Source organism: Melitaea cinxia, chromosome 14, assembly GCF_905220565.1.
Source record: "Melitaea cinxia chromosome 14, ilMelCinx1.1, whole genome shotgun sequence".
NCBI lineage: Eukaryota > Metazoa > Arthropoda > Insecta > Lepidoptera > Nymphalidae > Melitaea > Melitaea cinxia.
The window spans coordinates 13,403,860-13,417,114 of NC_059407.1; the positions used below are offsets into that span (position 1 = coordinate 13,403,860).

General features: G+C 31.7%; 1 long non-coding RNA gene across 1 annotated transcript; it reads left to right on the forward strand.

The window, feature by feature from the left end:
• Positions 1-2,774: 2,774 nt before the first annotated feature.
• On the forward strand, positions 2,775-8,631 carry LOC123659591. Its single transcript, XR_006744037.1, has 3 exons — positions 2,775-2,878; positions 4,091-4,098; positions 8,620-8,631. It is a non-coding gene; the product is annotated as an uncharacterized LOC123659591 (long non-coding RNA).
• Positions 8,632-13,255: the final 4,624 nt, after the last annotated feature.

Here is a 13,255-nt window from a genome sequence, read left to right on the forward strand (position 1 = left end):
AGACCCACAAGGACTGCACAGACACCCAGACCACGGCATACGAATGCGGGTATCGAACCCGCTACCGCCAGCGCAACAACCACAAACCAGTGCTGTGACCGTTGCGCCAAAGTATCGTCAATGCACATGCAACAGTGCCGAAATAGCGGGAACTTCAAATGACTAGGGATAAATGTGGTAAATATTTCTTTATATACATAAACCATAGCGAGATACAATTAAAGTTCAAAAAGTAATAGGTAAACAGATTTAATACTGCACGCTTTACGATTATGAGGCAGTCAGCCAGAGCATGCCAAAATGAGTACCGAATTGTCGATTAAAATTAAACATTCTTTCAATGCTAACCAGCCAAGTGAACCTTTCGAATCACACAAGATTATTAATCCGGCGAGGATACAGCGGTCCACCTTTGATAATTATTAAAACCCAGATAAATTAGACCCGGAGCCTTCACAATTATTTCGAGAAAGGCGAACAAAAGAAAATGCGACCGAACAAAATAAGCTTTGTTATCGAAATTGGAAATGAAACGAATATATCAGTAGGTACCTAAAGAAAGTACTGTTGGGGTGGATTTTTTTTTCAATCCGAACGCGTGTACAAAAAACATCCCTCCGCATATGAAACATTACCCCACAATACGTCCAATGGAGCTACCCCAAAACAGGTCTAAGCTCTCATTTTTATAAGCAAATTTTTTCTTTGCGCGAGAGTGAGACAGGATATCGGCTGTCATAATCCGATAGTCGATAGGGGTGGGTTAGAAAGGGACGGAAGGAAAGAAAAAGTTCAGACCCCGGATAAAGAAAGCTCAGGTATGGATAAGGGTGTGGAGGGAAGAAAAAAGGGATACGGCGTGGGGTGGCGACCACCTCGCGGGTGGGGGTCGGTGACGAGCTTCGCGTCACCGCCGCTAGATGGGGGTGTATAAGAAAGTTTTTTTTATTGAATTTCGGCAAGAGAGTTTCGGCATAATGATGATGGATTGTACAGCGGCTTCCCGCAGATAAGTTTTTTGGGGAAATTCCGTTGCGTGTAATGTATTTCGTGAGTTTTCAAATTAGTTGCAAGTCCATAATGGTGAAATTTTAACGATGGATAAATAGGTTGTGACGAAATTTATTGTTTAAAAGTCTTAATGTATGTTTATAATTTAAAAAAAAAAAAAAAATACTATTCATATAATACACTTAAGCTACATAACAACAGACATATCATTTACAGACATGAAATATATCTAATAAGACATAATTGGAATTACATATAAGTCAATCAAATTAAAAATAAATATATTATCTTTGAAATTCTGAATGTATTTCATTATTAAAGAACGCAGCTACTTTTAAACTATCTTTATATATACAAATAGTAACTCATACAAATCTTATAAGATTCATCATTATATCATTATAATTAAGCAGACGTTTCTCGACTTATTTCATAAATTAAAAAAAATATTTATATAGTAATATAATATTGAGGTAAAAACAACCATTATGCGCAGTTGAGGCCAAAAATCTTTTAATTAGGGTTGCACGGAAAAATCTCACTTGACAGGCGCGTCGAGTTTTTTTTTCAGTTTTTTCACCCTTTCATGCACTACCACTAATGAGACAAGCCCTTATAATGTCTGTGGATTCATAAATGAGTCTGGCCTTGAGTGCGACACATGTAATTAGTGTTACCGTGGGGTGACATTTAATAAAAAAATTCAAACTTAAACCTATTAACACACACATATATATTATGTTTAGTGTTAATTGACGTCCGTGTGAGCTTAAGGTTTATAAATCTAGATATAATTTTTGATGATTATTTGAAGACTTAGATTTTAGTTAATTTATTTTTTTCTTTAAGAACTGACATTATGGATTTGTTTCTGATTTTACCTATAAGCGACAGATTATTGACATTTGTATGAAGCTTACGTCAAAATTCTATTTCTCGTAAGAAATTTCTGAGATAGATGGAATATTGAAACTGGACGTTAATAAACACACTTCTTTTTAGTTAAAATTTCATAAATGATTCTTATATAAATCACCTTTGCATCGGTTCTAACTAGAATTCTTGCTAATAAGTTTATAATCTAACAAGATAGACTATGAGCTTTTCGGGTACTATTTCTTATTTGATTTTTTTTATATAGATGCATTTACGTGTTGAATTGTGTTGTTATTTATAACAAAAATGAATATAGTTTATTATAATTTTTTACAATTTTTAAATTTATCAATAAAAAAAAATGTTTTGCACTTGTATCTAATTATTACTATCGTTTAAACACAAGTATATTAATTGTGAAGGATATTAATTGGAATTTATTGTAGTAAAAAAAAAACTGAGACTGTGCGGTAGTTTTCGTGACTTTTTGTTATGCTTTGTTACAACTAGCAAAAGTTACAGTGTTAATAATTTCCCTACTTCAGGTACTTTACAAGTACGAGGGCCTTTTTTTCGAATATATTACATATGAAAATAATTCTTACAATAGATGACGATCCCTAAGAGTTCTGTATGCATAAACAAATCACTGTATTAATTATAATTACCGCGAAAACTTAGCAAGTAATTTGTACAGAAAATGAAAAGGTTTCGCATATTTGTTGCTTTGCATTATACTGTTTTTTTTTTTGAGTAAGGAGTACCTTAGGAGTACCTTAGTTAAGGTACAGGAATCAATTTTCATATAAGGCCCCCGGTATGGAAAAACATGTGGAGTGCAATCTACTGAATGAGCTTGTTACGTTTTTGTTATTTGATTCGTTTATTTACCATTTGATATGGTATTAATCTTTTTTTAGACTATTAAGCCTTTTTTGTGCCTATTTAGACAGTCGATCTGTAGGAATAAACTCCAGTCATGCGTCGGAGCGTCAGCTCTCAACACACACTTTTTGACGGCGTAATTAGAAAGCGTCGTCGTCTATCGTTGTATACATAGATGGCGTTACGAGAAACGTAACGAGGTCACTCGTTTAGTAGATTTTCCTCCTCATATTTCTTTCATACCGGGGGCCTTATACGAAAATCGACTCTTAAGGAGTAAAGTCTAATAAATCAAAATCAAAATCAAAAATCAAAATTCCAAAAATGTTTTCTTGAATACTACAAAATTTCTGATTAAAGTATATGATTTATTGATAACTTAATTTAATATTCGATTAGTAGTTGATCTCAATAGATTTTTTTATAGAAGTTCTTAATATTAAAAAAGAGTGGAAAGAATGAAGCAAAACCTGTCAAAGTCATAAGGAGAAAGTTCGGAGCGTCACCCACTACACAAAAACGTTAAACAGACAAGTACAAAATATTACGTTTTCATACTATATTATAACAGTAGTTTATTTAGTGAAAAGTTCACATAATATAACCATCTAACTGTATACAACTTGCGAGACATCTAACTTTATATAATTTCAAATTAGTTTTTCTAGATTCATTTTAAACGTAATATTTTTCCATTGGCAAATTCAACCTTTCACAAATATTCCATTCCGGCGTATAAGCAATAAATAAGAGGAAAAGGCTTCCCAGACGGTCGCGGAGAGGGGGTTGGTGGGGGGGGGGGGGTCTTGGTAAAAAGGAAAAAAGGCAACGGATCGAAGTCTTGGTCCGTCGGATCCAATAATCCAGCCGTCTGTCCGCCTAATGTGATCGTAGCCTAATGAAAAACGTTAATGCTCTATTTATAGGTACGTCTAATTTTTTATTATTTTATTTGTTAGTTTTATTTCTTTATTTTATGTTTTATTCCTTTTTGTTATAAATAATAACATTTTTAAGAATAAAAAAGGTAAATTTGAAAAATTGAAAATAAGAAATGATGAATATGATGAAATAAAATTTGATATGTGTGATCGTTAAACTTTGAATATATGCACTAAATACAGCACATAATTATTAGTATATAAACATAATCGAAAATAACACATAGTCTACTTTTATCCTGAAATTAAGCGTGCAAAACCGCGAGGTACATCTAGTTCTATATAAATTTATTTTAGCAATAGACATGTTTGGTAACAGGTTCAATTTAATCAGTGGTGTAAGTATATTTGTTCAATTTAACTGTTGTTTTGTGCAGTGACCACAGTTGACACAACCTGATTTAGTGGCTTTCACGGATTAGATCTCCACAGATGACAAATGTTGGTTACCCCATTTCCAAAATTAACTTATACTTCAGACCCAACAGCCAAATTTACTTTCATTTTTTTTTCTCCAACTTTTTACTATTGATATAACACACCAATTTAAAAACTTTAACCATGAAGTTACAGGTAACCAGCGGTTACAGAACTGTGTTGATGGTCGTTACGGGTTCGATTCTTACTCACGACAGACATTTATATTGGCCACATCGATGTTTGCTGTAACCAGACCACGTTTGTGCTTGTGTATTCTGTGTGTTTGTTGGAGTAAATCCTACTAGGGATGTTGCGTGAACCGTTTATTTATTTATTTATGTCTAAAATGTCGAAATGTAAAGAACCGTTTTCCAAGTCCAGCCCCAGGTCCAAAGTGATCGAAATCAACTACTCTGGGAATCTTTTGGTTGGTAGGTCGAGTTCTGGCTATTAGTGCTTGTTTTGTGTGTGTTTCCTAACTGTCCACACACGTTAATCATTTTACTGTGGACAGTGGAGTTTGTTGCATTTACACTATTTATTTAATATTTTTTTATGAATAATAAAGTATAAATTAATCTAGCTAATTATTAAACATACCTATTAAAATGCATTTTAATTATTATAAATATAACATTCAGAATTAATATAATATTCAAAAATGTTCTCATAACGGTCGTCGACTATGAATAGAGCGCTCAGCTTCGCGAATGCTAAAAAGAAATCCTAAAATGGGTTTTCTTTGGTAACGAAATCAACATAAATTTTCAAGAAAATTAAAATGTGTGCATATGGTCCTGTTATTAAAGTTTATGTGTTATTGTGACGATTTAGCACAGACCACATACCTACAATCTATATACATAATAATGTCCTGTTAACATGTTGACGTCTGTAAGTGAAAGATTACTTATTTAGGGAATATTTTTTATCTAGCTATAGAATGTATAAAAATAATTATGTTTAGTATTTTTATTTATCCGTTTGGCTGTCTGTCTTAACTTTTGTCGTGTCATGAAGAATGTTGCGAGAAACTAAATGCGGATTTTATTATTGTCCTGGAGATTTGAATAAAAATTTGATGTGTTTCATCTTAAATACATAATCTAAAAGTGGATTTATTACTTTTAAATAATAATAATAATAATTAGCTACAACATACACACACAGTCATCTGTTCCTAAGTAAGCAACTTAATGCTTGTGTTATAGGTAACAGCCGACTGGTATAGCTACATTTTGATAATGATATAGCTACATTTTTTTTTCGTTAAACATACATATAAATAATACACATATAAATAAATATACACATTGTACCGTGTAAAACTCGGGTTGGGAATCGAACCCGCAACCCCCGGAGCAATAAGCAGGGTCACTACAAACTGCGCCAAGGGGCTAGTCTTTATAAGCATTATACAAAAACAGAACGATATCATTTTGTACACATATGTATATGACAAGCAACACAGTTGAAGTAGCGTTTATTAGCTAGCTTTGGAAATATAATTATCTTCAGCCTCTATAAGATTCAAAGTGCTCAAATACAAAGATGAATTACATCCTTGTCAAAATATTATTTAGGAAATAAATGTAAGTCGAGCAGCTTTGTATTTGTGTGTCATGTGTGTTTTCTATTTATTGTGTGTTTTATGTTCACAAAACTACGGGAAGACAATACTGTAACATCCCACTGTTGGTCATAGACCTTTTTCTCCATGTAGGAGAAGGATTCCTATTACTTCCTATTGATTGCTTTATGATGGTATACGCAATACACTCTAATTATAATTACTAAAATCTGTGTGGACTAAGTAATAGTAAATATTTGCTATTATTTTTCTGATTTGTAACGGATAAAGTCATAAACTAATTTCGAAAACGCTACGTTACCACGTAACTTCACAGGCTTCTTTTCAATGTGAGAAGGAAAAACAGTAATAATTGTTTACTCTAGTTGAATAAAACCGCGGGTGGTAATTTAGACGTAAATAAAAGGACTGATAGTATTTTGATCTGTCAGTCTAAAGTCAGTTAAAAGTCTCTGTAACTTAAGTTATAATGTACCCGTTTATTAAGAGTTGACCCTTAACATTCAATCCCATTTTAATCCTTGCAGATTCTTACTAATGATATTCGACATTAGTCTAATTTGAAACTGGTAGATATTATTGCAGTACCTTGGACTAGAGCAATTAATGACCATAAACAAACTCAAAAACATTACCCTCCTACTGGAAAGTCGGTTGAAAACTTTAGTGAAAACTCTTAAGGAAGATTTCGCTTTACAATTTCACTTTCATATGTTTTATCAAGAACTTAATGTCACACCTCCTTCGCGTCGAGAGTCGACGATCCTTAAGAAAATTCATTCATTGAGAAACAGCTGATTCTGCATCTCTCTCACAACTATGAAATATTATATCGGAAAAATATTCTCTCTCCCTCTGGCGGAGGAAGTAGTGACGTCATAACGAGGTCGTCTTTCAGATTCACTCATTAAATAAACAAGGAATAAAAGTGCTTCACGATGGAACGTCTAGTTCGGTTATAATTACTAAGTATATTATTTTTATATATTCTCTTCATTTTGTACGACTTGCAAGTGATAGTATGTTTGCCTTAATTAACATTATATTCTGAATTAAGTCTTTTGTTGCGATCAGACAGACGTGTCAAGTCGAATTAATTTCCCAATTTTCTGCTACTAAAACTTTAAAAGAAATAAGCCGAATCTGTCTAGTCCTTTTCTAGTTTTGTACCAAGCAACGCACTTAGTATTTCTTTATTCTTCTTTCTTATTTAGATCAATTACATATGGTTTGTTATATAAAAGGACGTCATTTGAGTTAAACGTCACAAGAGCTATACATAAACTCACTTATTAATATCAGCGTTACATACCTACGATTACAATCACAAAACACACTGTATTTTATTAAAATATTGTTTAATTTATAATATTATTTTTGGAAGTTTCTAAATAAGTCCTGCCGGTGCAACGTACTTTGCGCCCGTTTTAATTCGTATCCCGACCCCGCTGTTCTTCATTATCTTATTACTTAGCCAACTTTGTGTACTGTGACTAAAGCTCTTTGGTGCTTTGCTGACGAACTATAGCAGTCCTTGCTCTAGTTTTGTCACATTAGATCTATTTCAAAACCATAATTTACAAACGACCCACTACGCCCGACATTGCACACCTTTTGTTGAAATTTAAAAGTTTTATCTTGACTGGAATATTATTAATTTATAAATATAAAAACGTCGAGCAAAATAAAATCACGTTTTCTGAGGAATTGTGGTAGTAAATATTAATTAATTATCGAAATATCAAGTGGTCTCAAGCGTAGTAAAAATCTTAAGACGGCGGCACGGAGTTGTTCTTAAAGACGTTAATGCCCGTCGCCTTCACCTTGACCAGTCTTAACTTTCACCCCAGTTCTGTTGCCCTGGTACTTGGAAACTGGGTCAATGGAAGGGTTCGATGTTTTTAAACGTCATAACTATTCATTTATATTTCTGCCAGAAATATGCTTCGCATCTTCGAATTTTTTTTTCTTCGAATTATATCAAACAGTGTCTTATTGTTTTATGGGAGTCTATACAATGTGGAATACTTTGGATCAATTTCACTTGTTACTGATAAGGTTTATCTAGCATATAAGTTCTGAATAGAACGGTACACTCAGGTCCAATTCTATCTATTAAGACAAACTTTATCTAGCCCCATTAGCTTTTGATAGGCTGTCAGTGACTTTACCAGCAGTACGTAAAACTGGAAAGTAGAGCCCCTCAACTACTAAATTAACATTTGTTTTTATCATGTTCCAAATATAAATAGTTGACACATAAAATAGAGTACCATATTCAAATGATACTGTTCTTAAAAAGCATAGAAAAAAGTTATTCGCATCTTAGTTTATTTACTGCATGTGAAATTTATGTGACGATGTGCTAATAAATTGTTTACATATTCTTGTCCGACGAAATGAAAAGAAAATATATGTTTGTCATATTACATACACAATAATCAATAAATATAATAAATTTAAATTGAATTTTCAAACAAAAAAATGATACACACTTATTGATGATTTTCACGAAAACTTCTACAGAAAAACACAACATTTTTATAACGTTCTGACTAGCAAAAAATTAGTAAGCCACATTACGATTTTTAGAATTTTGGAATTTATGTCTTATAAATTTTACTAAGCTAAAGCTTAGTCCTCGAGAAATTATTTCGAAACACAAAATGTGTCTTGAAAAGCCTATATGAATTAGTGGTAAATCTGTTGGATCTTAATACACTGCACTGCTTCTCCAAAGTTTAGCCGATTAAAAATTATACTTCTTCTTCAGAATTACGTTTTTATATTTAATTTAATTAATATCATTTAAAAAATGTATATATTGCTTTGTATTTCATGAATATCTATTTATCACTATACATATATGTTTTACATGGCAGAATAATGAAGAAGCTTTTTATAAATAGTCTTAAGATAAAAGTAAATATAGAATCTATAATAAGACATTGTAAACGTCCTATTTCTGTAATAATTAGGTTAGAAGAACTCGATAAAACCACCTAATAGAGATCAAAGACACTTGCCGACGGCGGGTGACATCAAAGAGCCGGCGGCCGCATCTCTTTGATCATGCCGACGGTACTGTGCATTTAGGATGCTTTGCAAGCAACTTATGGTATTTTTATGTCTAATAAGTAATTACGGTGTATTTATTAAGAATCCCTTTTAATTATTTAATAAATTTTATCGACATTCTTTAAGAATTTGTATAAAAAATGTTAGACATTGTTTTGAGGTAGTTTTTAACGTAATTAGGCGTCAAGTGTTTTACACCCTTATTACAGTCAAAATAACTAAAATGCTACTAGTGTTAAGAAGTGATATTTTATTTGAAAGATTAATTATGTTTTTTGTTATGAGAGATTACAAAAACGGTCGGTCGAACAGCTTTATTGGCGATATCTTTACGTTTTTCACATGATGTTAGTAATGTTAATATTTTTTTTTATTGAATGTTTCCTTTTAAACTTGTCTTCCCTCATGGTTTTACCTGTAATTGTGGGTAATATTTCCATACTATAATGATATTTAGTTATCCTCGATGACGTCTATTTTTGATACTTACTGCATAATTAAGTAATTGATTCAGCCTGTATACGCACTGCTTGGAAAACCACATTCTTCATATATGAGAAAAAGCTACTGAATGATGTAGCTTTGTAATGGTACAAAACTATTTAAATTGGGTAAATAATACTAATTGAATAAATAATACTAATTAAATAAAATGAATATCTACAACATACACACATGGTCGTCTGTTTCTATGGTAAACTTAATGCTTGTGTTATAGGTAACAGCCGGCTGATATAGCTACATATTTTTTCGATTAACATACATGAAAATGATACATATATAAATAAATATGTATATAACACCCAGACTCGGGACTGCAATCGAATCCATAACCCTCGGAGCAGAAAGCAGGGTCACTACAATCTGCGCCATCTGGTGATTCGATAGGTTGATGTCATTAAGAAAGATACTTTTTATCTTTATAATATGATTATAGATTGTATCAAGTTAATGTGCGATGTAGTAAAATAAGTTGTATGAGAAATAACATTCTTTATTGCGGACTTATCTCTTCTCTGTTTCGCGGAGTTTCTCGGCTTATGACCGTTTCACATCTCTGCCATCTTTAAGATAACTTGAAGAAACCGGTAGACACTAGTACATCCACTTAATATCCAGTAGTTTTTTTTTTGTTTTTTTTTTTGTAGATTTATGTATTTTACAAAAATATTAATAGTTTTGAATAACAAAAAAGGTTCTTATTTAATTACTAGATCAAGCTAGCAGTGGATGTGTACTAGGTACATATTATATGTGTTTGCCAAGTCTAGTTAGGAACACGATTCAGCCTATAACATCTCACTGCTGGGTATCAACCTCTTTCCCCATGTAGGAGAAGGATTGGAGCTAAATCCACCACGCTGCTTCACTGCTGGTTGGTGGTGGATATACTCGTATTCTCTACTGTGAGTAAAGATCGCTATCATGTATTTGTTACAATAACCATCGTAATTACGAGTATAAGATTTTAACCTTAATGTGCCAGTTCAACACAGTTCGGTCACAAATCTGTAAACTGGTTATTCAGTTCAAAGATATAGTATGTATGTATATAAATATATGTATATAAATATATGTATGTAAACATACGAGTATATAAAACATTTCATTTATTTATAAATATTTATTTTTGGTACATTTATAAAAACTTGTATCACTAAGAGTTCTACTATATTATATTAAAACGAACTACAACTATGTATGGGTCAGAGGTGTCGATGGTGATAGATGGGTCGTATATTTGTAAGAAAATCCGAATCAACCCCTGTTATTGCTATTAAGAATTTATCTTCCTTACAAAATTTATCTAACTGATTTGTCTTTTATATGTGTTGCTTTTCTGGTCTACTTTTGTAAAATTCGCAGTCCAAATTGTTATCACCAAAACATCAGAGGTCTTAATACTAAAACAAATGATTTTTACAATAATTTATATATGACTGAGTTTGATCTTACATATAAAATTCTCATGTTACAATGTTAGTTAACATACTCCTCCGAAACGGTTGGACCGATTTTTATGAATATTTGTGTTCATATCGGATAAGTCTGAGAATTGGCCAATATCTATTTTTGATACTCTAAGTTATAAGACGGGAGGCGATTAAGCGGGCAAATAAGATATATGGCAAAACAACGTTTTCCGCGTCAGTTAGTATTGCTATAACAACTGAAACTTGGCTACATAATAATGTTAACAATTTTGATCGGTTCAACAATATTGTTGAAAGACGAGGCAGAGATCTGACTTGCTAAAACTAAGAATAAAAGATCTAATGAAACGGTGCTATAAGAGTTATTGTGAACGCCTGGAGCACGTCTAATTTCAAATCCTAAATATTTTGATATTTATAAAACATAAGCGAAAAAATAGTCATAACATACCATCGTATGCAATTGTATAATGAGAGCGCAGTAGAGGAGATCAGCATAAGTGAACTCCTAGTTTAAAGTTTCTCATCAAGTCAAAACAATAATTTTAACCAATAGCTTCGTAACCTTAAACATAGCAATGTCAATAATTCTTTATCATGGCTTAGTTCCAATGCTTATCAAAACTTGATTTGATTTATAATCAGTAAAACAGGTTTGGTTTGAATAAAGTTCCAGGACGGAACGAAATAACGCCGATATCTATAAATCAAGGGTCACATTTACTTTTGTTTCTGGTCATGATTAATTCTGTGACTCAATTTGTTTTAGAATGCCATAGTTTACTTACTTGCTGATGACCTAAAATTTGCAAGACCCGTTGAATCGTCAATGGACGTTCAGCTTATTCAGGCTGATCTAGATAGATAGAGATTAATTCAGATATCATTTTAATCATGAATCTAGATATTTCTAATGACGACTTGTGTATTTTATAAAAGAAAAACACAGCTGTGTCTAGATGTAAAATGTAAACCTTTTCAATCTTACACCTTGTTTTTAATTTTTGTATTTTCGATTGTAATTTGTGCTAGTTGTTGCTACCTGTAAATGGATGAGCACAGTGTGAGAGTATTTTCTGCATATTGTTTTGTATTTTTTTTTAATAAATAAATAAATGTTTACAAAAGTTTACTTTTTGTTAGACAAAAATTCCGTGTGCCTTGTACTTTTCCCTATAATTATCTGGAATGATCAGTAAAATTTTCTGTCTAAATTTAGCTCTTTTACACAATTCTACGAACACATTTAGTGTTTTCATTTAGCTTTTATGATATTCAAGTTTATTAGTGCATCAAAATTCTACAAAATTAATTAAAATATTCTTTACGTATTTTAATACAAACGTATAATAATTAGTTTCACAACGAAACACATTCCATATTTATACACGGTAACAGCATAACTCCCCTTAACCTTCCAGAGGATTCCTTTAGCAAAGAAAAATCCACGCCGGATTAAAAAGGAAGCAGTCGTGTGTGAACGCGACTGTATCTTACTTGGAACAAAGGACCGGGAAACATTTTCTTAGTGAACCCATTGTACAGTGGAAGATGAACTATATGAAGATATACTAAGCTATATTTACGTGGTATCTACTGTTAAAAAATCTTATTTTTTTTTCACTCCTAGCGTAACTCCTAACGTGTAGACTGTTTTGTAGTCTTCAAATTATTATAGGTCCTATACTTCATATTATCTCTCAGTAATAATTTCATTGAAATTTTATTATTTATTGATATTTAAATTATTATTATTTTATGTATTTTAACTTTATTATGTAATACACAAAAAATTAAATGTCTAAGTAAATTCGACTTACACTCAGCAATATCATCTAAGCCCTAAATTCATAGGTAAGACATGACAACATAAAAAGTTTGTCGAAGTGATTTGAAGCTTGACTCATAAATCCAAATTTAAAATAATAATTTTGCAACGACAATTTACTCACAAATATAGCTTGCAAAAGGTTATGCTTAGCATCATATGTAAGACAGTCTTAACTAATCTCTTCTTTTAACTTGTATAGCGATATCTGCGCTGAACCCTCTTTATATTGCATTGAAACGTTTCATTCGACTACAATATCCAATTCCGTACGCATTCTTTGATAATATTTGATCACACAACATTATTTCGGCACGGGAACCGTAGAGAAATTTTATTAAATTTAATTCAAAATATTAAAAAACTTTAATTAGATCCAGTTCGCATTTTACTTAATTGATTTTTTTTTTTATATATGTAATAGTAATTGTCAATATTTTTCTTTTTCTTCTAGTAGTGTATTAGAACGTAAATTGTCACTCGTTCATCCATCTTGTTTTGTAAAATAATTAATATTGTTAACATTTGCGATACATTGAACTATTATTAACAACATAAGTAGTTAGTGTTGAAACTGCTTTACAGGATTTCGGGATCAGATCCTTAACAAATTTTCTCCAGATTTTGAGCAGGATATTTCCTGCTGTGCTCGGTAAGAAAATGAAACAACATTGATTTTATTATTTTTATT